Raw genomic sequence first — 7,120 nt, 5'->3', positions numbered from 1 at the left:
AATTTGTTGCACAAGACCTTTTTAAAGTGTTGAAGAGCAAAGATGTCAGCTTGAAGACTAAGGTGTGCCTGAACCAAGCCATGGTATTTTTAATAACTTCATATGCATGTGAAACCTGGACAGTAAATAAGGAAGAATGTAGAAGAATTGATGCATTTGTGTCATGGTTTTGGAGAATTTTGGAAAGTGCCATGGGGTGCCAAAAGAACCAACAGATCCGTGTTGGAAGAAGTGCAACCAGAGTGCTCCTTAGAGGCCAAGATGGCCAAAGTTCATCTCTCATACTTCAGACATTGTCAGGAGGGACCTGTCTCTAGAGAAAGATACCATGTTTGGTAAGGTGGAGGATCAGAGAAAAAGAGGAATACCCCCAACAAGATGGATTTACACAGTAGCAGCATCGATGGACTCAAGCGTGGCAATAATAGTGAGGTTGGCCCACAAATGGGCAGTGTTCCATTCTGCTGTGCATAACGTTGCTATGAGTGGGTACCAATTTGATGGCACCTAACAACAACAACAACAACAACAACTGCACAAGACCTTTTTAAGTGTTCCAAGAGCTAAGATATCAGTTTGGGTACTAAGGTGTGCCTGACCGAACTCATGTTATTTTCAATAGTCTCACATACATGTGAAACTTGAACAACGAATAAGGAAGATTGTAGTAGAATTGATGCACTTGAGTTATGGTGTTGGAGAAGAATATTAAAAGTAAATGGATTGCCAGAAGGAGAAACAAATATGTCTTGCTAAAAGTACAGCTAGAATGCTCCTTATGAGCCAAGATGGTAAACATTTGTCTTTCATACTTTGGGCATAGTATCAGGATGGTGTAGTCCCTAAAGAAGACATCATGCTCTATAAAGTGCATGTTCTGCAATAAAAAAGGAAGACACCTAATTAGATGGATTGGCACCTTGGCAATAGCAATAGGATCACGTGTAAAAATAATTGTGAGGATGGTGCAAGATCATGCAGTGTTTTTTTCTGTTGTACACAAGGCTGCTGAGTTGGAGCCAACTCAATAACATGTAACAGCAATAACATATGCGTGTGAAAGTTGGACAACGAATAAGGAATATTGTAGAGAAATTGATCCATTTGAATTACGGTGTTGGAGAAGAATACTCTAAGTATCATGGATTTCCAAAAGAACAAACAAGTCTGTCTTGGAAGAAGAGAATGTTCTTTAGAAGTCTGCAGGTTAGATTTTGTGTCTTATTTGTTTCACATTTTGTCAATAGGGATCAGTCCCTGGGAAAGGAAATCCTGGTTGATATAGTTGAGTATCAGTGGAAAAGAGGAAGGTCCCCAATGAGATAGACTTACACGGTGGCAACAATAATAAGCTCAAAAGTAACAACGGATTTGAGGAATGTGCAGGATCAGGCAGTATCTCATTCTGCTGTGTATGAGTTGCTATGAGTCAGAACCAATATGATCTCAACAAACAATGACAATTCGTTTTACCAACCATGATACTCTCTCCAGGGACTGGTCTTTTCTGGTAGCATGTCCAAAATTCATGATATGCCATACCATTCTTGCTTATTAGGCACATTTCTTGCTATACTTCTTCCCAGACAGATTTGTTCATTCTTCTGGCAATTCATATTCTATTATTTAATATTCTTCACTAAACCATAATTCAAATGCATCAATTATTCTCTGTTCTTATTCACTGTCCAATTCTCACATATATTTGAGGCAATTGAAAATACTATGGTTTGGGTCAGGGACTCCTTAATTTTCAGATTTAAATATTTGCTCTTTACTTTTTTTCTTTTCTTTTCTTTTTTTTTTTTTTTACCATTTTAAAGAGATATTAAGAAACAAATTCAAAAAAAGTGAGTTTTATTACAAATTTTTCTTTGACTATTTATAGGAGTCATAGGTAATGAATATAATGGAGAAAAAAATGTAGGACAAGCTCGAATGCATTAAAAAGTTTTGGCATACTGGTCAGACAGAGACTGCTAATACGTTTAAGACTCACCATTGGTCATTCTTCAGGCCTGGTATTGAACTTATCTGTGTGGTTCAATTTCCAACCAAACAATAGACTGACCTCTGCTGCTGTTGTTGTTGTTGTTGTTAGGTGCCATCATGTTGGTACTGACTCATAGCGACCCTATGCATAGCAGAACTAACCACTGCCCTATACTGGGCTAGTCTCACCATTGTTGCTACGCTTGAATCCATCGATGCTGCTACCTGGCCAATCCATCTTGTTGGGGTTCTTCCTCTTTTTCTCTGACTCTCCACCCTACCAAACATGATATCCTTCTCCAGTGACTGGTCCCTCCTGACAATACGTCCGAAGTATGAGAGACAAAGTTTGGTCATCCTGGCCTCCAAGGAGCATTCTGGCTTCACTTCTTGCAACATGGATCTCTTTGTGTTTTTTGGCAGCCCATGGCACTTTCAATATTCTCCCCCAGCACCATAACTCAAATGCATCAATTCTTATGGTGAGAAAAATCACCAGAGATGTATACATTCCTTAGAAAATTCAATCATAGATATCTAAAAGGTAACATCTTCCTAAGGAAAAGTTCAAATGACAACAGTAAATGCTGTAGGGAAGATGGATTAATGCCATTACATTGTGGTGAATGCAGTCAATTTTAAAAATAAAATGTGTATGAAATTTTGAGTAGAAAACCAACTTGCTCTATAAAATTCACTGAAATCATATTGAAAATTTATTATTATTATTTTTTAAAAGCAAGATTCCAAGGTGATTCTTCTGTATATGTAAGAATCATATAGGAACTATAAGAACCACCAGATAATGTTGTTAAAATGTAGTTTCTAATTCAGTTAATATGTGGTTAAGTGTCATTGAATTGGTTCTTCCTCATAGTGACCCTATATTAGTTTTTCAAAGGAAGTCTAGTTGTGTAGTGGGTTATGAGTTGGGCTGCTAACACAAGGTCAACAGTTAGAATATACCAGCCACTCTGTGGGAGTAAGATGGTGCTTTGTGCTCCTGTAAAGATTTACAGTAGTGGAAATTTTATATAAGGTTGCTAATGAGTTGGAACTGACCCCAAAGCACATAACTACCATAGGATTTCTAAAAAGCTTGTGGATTTGGACTGCTGAACTTGCAGTTATCTGATGTGTACTACAAAGCCACACCGGGACTCTTAAAAAGATGAGGTAGAAATATAAACAATTAGCAAGGAATCACAATGTAATGACTGGTTCAAAGTCCTGGAAGAAAGAGTTATTTATGGTATGAAACAGATAAATAGTAGTAGTATGCCATTCAAGTAGAATGCCAGCAATCAATTACCCGGGAGCTTGTTAAAAATGCAGAATTTCAGGTCCCATTTTGGACCTATGGAATCAAAATCTGTTTTTAACAAGATCCCTAGGTGATGACTATGCAGATTGAAGTTTGAGAAGCAAATGATCTAGAAAAAAAGAGTAGGAAGGTAAAAAGATTAGGAAACAGAGTTAAGATTCACTAGCAAGAACTAAAGGTCCATTGAGGTTAAAGATCATGAATTTAAGATGAGAGTTATTAGCATGGTTATGAGTTTTATACAAGCTATTCACCTATGTGGGTGCAGATAAAGGTAGCAAAGACTCAATTTATTCAAGATGGAGTTTTGTCAGGAGAGAAGGGGAGAAGAAATAAGCCAAGAACTTTTAGGGCAATTTCAAGAGAATTATTAGTATGATGCTGAGGGACACTTAAGCTCTTGGTTGCTTAACCGAAAGGTTGGTGGTTCTAACATAGCCAGCAGCTCTCCAGGAAAAATGTGATGGTGTGCTTCTATGATATTATAATCAAGAACACTCTAAAGAGCAGTTCTACTCTATCATACACATGTTATGGATAGGAATTAACTCTACAGAACCCAACAACAACAAATTCTAAGAAATAAGGACAAAAGGATTGTGAGAGACAGTGAAATAGGAAGGTCAAGGCATTGCTTTTATAATTCTGTGGTTATTGTTATTAGGTGCCATTTAGTTGGTTCTAATTCATAAGGAACTTTTGTACACCAGAATGAAACACTGCCCAGTCCTGCACCATCCTCACAATCATTATTATGTTTGAGCCTGTTGTTGCAGTCACGGTGTCAAGTCATCTCATTGTGGGACTTTATCTTTTTGATAATTCTCTACTTTATCAGATATCATGTTCTTATCCAGGAAAGGGTCACTCCAGTTCGAAGTACTAAGTCTCACCATACTTCCTTCTAAGGAGCATTCTGACAATAGTTTTCCAAGACAGATTTTCTCACCCTTCTGGCAGCCCATTATATATTAAATACCCTTTACAACACCTTAGTTTAAAGGGATAAATTCTTCTCCAATCTTATTTGTTGCCAAGCTTTTATATACATATGAGATGACTGAGAATCTCATAGCTTGGATCAGGCATACCTTTGTAAACTGGCATCTGATCGCTCTCTTTTTTTTAATGCTTTGAAAAAGCTTTTGCAGGAGATTTTCCCAATACAATTATACAATATTTGATTTCTTGACTAGTGCTTCATGGGCATTGATTGTGGATCCAAGTAAAATAAAAATTTCTACCTTTTCTTTGTTTGTTTTTTTATGATGTTGATTAATTGGTCCAGTTATGAGGATGTTTGTTTTCTTTGTTTAGGTGTAATCCATATTGAAGGCTGTAGTCTTTGATCCTTATCATCTCTTGACAACTATCACTAATACCTAGAAGTTTCACTTTACACAATTAATTTACTTTCTGTCTTTTCAAATGTTTCTCCCTAGACTGAAAATTATTACTATAGTCCTATATTGAGTTTTTTTGTTTTATTTTGAGATATAATTATTCTTCAAAATATTGTATCTATATCACACTCCATGGCTTTTCCACTCCATTTTCCAGGGTAGTGTAGGATAAGCACCGGACTTCAAAGGTCAGTTTAAACCACAAGGTCAGCATTTCCAACATACCTGCCACTCCTTGAAAACCCTATACAGGGTTGTTAAGAGTTCAACCCACTCAACAGCACTTCACAACCACAATTGTATTTTCAATTTGACCCCCTTAGGGATAATACAAACTCTTGACAGTTTCAGCTCATAGGAGAAACTACCTGTTGATGGCCAACATAAAGACTGGCACATCCCTGTAAACATCATTGCCAATTTCTTGAAGCTAGTCCAAAGTTTGGTTGGGGACAAAAGAAGAAATGCTGTATGAATTTTCAGAATAAAGAAGGTTTGAAAGAGGGATGTTTAGTTAAAAGTAACAGAGATTTGACAGAACCAGAAAAAACTTGTTGCACTTTTCTCTTTTGCGGCCATTCCTGAAGCTACAGCAGCCGGAATGAAGTTCAATTCCTTTGTGACTTCTGACCAGAGTAAGAACTGTAAAAGGCACTTGAATGCACCTTCCCACATTCGCAGGAAGATTATGTCTTCCCCTCTTTCCAAGGGCCTGAGTCAAAAATACAATGTTCAGTCCATGCCCATCCGAAAGGATGATGAAGTCCAGGTTGTACGAGGATACTACAAGTGTCAGCAAATTGGCAAATAGTACAGGTGTACAGGAAGAAATATGTCATCTACTTTGAGTGGGTTCAGTGAGACAAAGCTAATGGCACAAATGTCCATATGGGCATTCACCCCTGCAAGGTGGTTATCACTAAACTAAAAGTGGACAAAGACTGTAAAAAGACCCTGGAACGTAAAGCCAAATTTCGCCAAGTAGGAAAGGAAAAGGGCAAATATAAGGAAGAAATGATTGAGAAGATGCAGGAGTAAAATAATCTTGTGTACAACTTCCATTAAAAACTGCAAAAATGAAAAAAAAAAAAAAAAAGTAACAGAGATTTATGTGGAGAGCATCTCAGCTTTAAGTTCTGCTTCAGATTACAGTCCTGAAAAGATCATCAACTACCAACTTTCACAGTGATTTAAAAAAAGTGTTTAACAAGGAAGTCCTTCAGTAACCTCAGAGCCTTTTATTTTTGGTAAATAAATGTAATGTAAATGTAGTTTCAATGTCTATCAAATGTAGACAACCCACCATCTAACCATCTAACATTAAATATTGTTGTTGTTAAGTTCTGTTGAGTTGAACATTAAATGGACGTCATAAGCTTTTTTGGAGTCCTGGTGTGACACTCTAGGATAAACAGTGGACTGCCATTTACAAAGTTAGTCATTCAAACTCACTAGCTGTCTTTGGGAATCCTATACAGGTTCACTATAAATTGAAACAGACTCAATAGCACTTAATAATAACTACAAACATTATGCCAGGAAATAAGTTACTTCTGTATCTTCGATGTTGGTGACATAAAGGGATAGTCTGGTCTCTAGATTAAAACTAGGCTAGTCAGAACCATTTGAAGATTGACCTAAAAAAACATCCAGAGGTAGACATAACACTCTTACTATTAATAACTTTATTTTACACCAGAGTCTTGGTGTGGCACTGTGGGTTAATGCACTGGACTGCAAAGTTGGTTTGAACTGCAATGTTGGCAGTTTAAATTTCCAGCTGCTGATTGAAAAAGTTATACAGGGTCACCATGAGTCAGAACTCCACAGCACTTAGCAACAACAACAACTTTACATTACAATCTATGTCTCATTCTATCAGACATTCAATCTTTCCATTAGTATAGCACTTAACACAAATGTTACCTGTTTGATACTATCAGATATAAAAGCACACAAATAATCAGTAAAATTGGGGGTAATCAATAGTTCTGTTAGCACTGTTGGAAAGTGGCAAAGAGACTGCCTTGGAGTACTGATCACATTTATGAAAATGCTTAAATTTAAATTTGTATGCTGATAAGCATCTATACTAGATTGATAGCATTTTTCTTGAAGGAATTCAAAATCCAAAACAAAACTCAAAATAAGCCTTAATTCATGAATCAGTCAATATCATATCCTATTAACAACATCTACAGTTATTAATGATTTATGCAAATGTTGATCATGTACTTTTAAATACTCATTAAATGAAGTAATCAAAAAGTAAGAGCTATCTTCAACTCTGGCTTAACATTATAAATCTTACTTGTGGAAGCAAACATGCTCTACTCCAGTTACTGAAGTACAACCTGTTTAACAACAGGGTGGGAGAAGGTCTGTCTTATGCACTGCCTTA

General features: G+C 36.6%; 1 pseudogene; it reads left to right on the top strand.

The window, feature by feature from the left end:
• Positions 1-5,757, top strand: part of LOC102827837 — a 13,147-nt pseudogene extending 7,390 nt beyond the window's left edge.
• The last annotated feature ends 1,363 nt before the right edge of the window (positions 5,758-7,120 follow it).

The sequence above is a fragment of the Chrysochloris asiatica genome, unplaced genomic scaffold (genome assembly GCF_000296735.1).
Source record: "Chrysochloris asiatica unplaced genomic scaffold, ChrAsi1.0 scaffold00218, whole genome shotgun sequence".
Lineage (NCBI taxonomy): Eukaryota > Metazoa > Chordata > Mammalia > Afrosoricida > Chrysochloridae > Chrysochloris > Chrysochloris asiatica.
Note: the sequence above shows the minus strand (reverse complement) of the source record. Positions and strands in the feature narration are given on the sequence as shown.